The sequence below is a fragment of the Belonocnema kinseyi genome, chromosome 6, assembly GCF_010883055.1.
Source record: "Belonocnema kinseyi isolate 2016_QV_RU_SX_M_011 chromosome 6, B_treatae_v1, whole genome shotgun sequence".
In the NCBI taxonomy this organism is placed as follows: domain Eukaryota; kingdom Metazoa; phylum Arthropoda; class Insecta; order Hymenoptera; family Cynipidae; genus Belonocnema; species Belonocnema kinseyi.
This window is the reverse complement of record NC_046662.1, coordinates 74,326,015-74,327,294: the sequence shown is the minus strand read 5'-3', so window position 1 is coordinate 74,327,294 and position 1,280 is coordinate 74,326,015.

Here is a 1,280-nt window from a genome sequence, read left to right as displayed (position 1 = left end):
CATACTGATCAAGGCAGTAACTTTCTTAGTCAAATAATGAGATCCTTCTGTCAAATCTTTAAGATCCAACAAATCAAGTCCACTGCCTTCCACCCTCAATCCGTCGGTGCTGTAGAACGAAGTCATCACGTTTTCATTGAATATTTACGCCATTATTGCGAAAATAAAAATTGGGATAAATGGTTGAAATTCGCCATGTTTTCTTTTAATTCCTCTGTTCACTCTGCAACTAAATTCACCCCTCATAAACTTGTTTTTGGCGAAGATCCGAGAATTCCGTCTGAATTTGAAACTGGTGAAGTTGCAATTACCTATAACGAATATCTAGATAATCTGTTGTTTAAGATATACGAGGCTCAATCTACCGCTTGAGAAAATATCAAGCAGACAAAATTAAAATATAAATTCTACTACGACCGAAAATCAAACATTGAGAATTACGATATCGGAGAATATGTTTACTTACTGAAGGAACCAAGGACTTCTAAACTTGACGACCACTATGTCGGTCCTTACTTAATTACAAATGCATTCCCTGATCATAATGTAGAGCTAAAGATCTCAGAACGCGAACAGAAAATTGTTCATAAAAATAAATTAAAAATTGCAGATTTGCGCATAAATCCACTAGAATAAACAACCATACAAATCACATAAATAAAACACTTGTTAATAAATTATAAATATAAAAACTATGTTCAGTATATGTAAATAAGTAAATATTAAGACTCACAAAAGCTAAATATATGCACATATGTATATGTATGTGTATATGTATGTATATATATATATATATATATATATGTATGTATGTATGTATATGTTTGCTTCTATATAATCAAATGAAAAACTTTTGTAAATAACCACTAACTTAACCTCAAAATGTGATCAAGAAAATTCAGCATGGCTGACCGTACAATTTCCAACGCCATATTGATTTAACGTCACAGCGATCACTTGACTTTGACTGATCATTAACTACCCGCCCTTACAAAATTTTGCAAACAAATAAACAAACAAAAAACGGATTCTTTTTATAATTAAATTAAAAATTAAGTATTTCCTTTTCTTTTTAATGTTTTAACGCAACCATTGGCAAAAATTTATTATATATGTGTATATATATGTATATATGTATGTATATATATGTGTATTTTAATCTTTTATTTAAATAAACCAAAAAAAAAGAGTACCATTAAATAAGTAAAGAGAAAAGTAAAAGGATTATAACCTTTTTCTTTTCTAAAATAAGGGGGGAGGTGTGATGATCGCGTATCCCG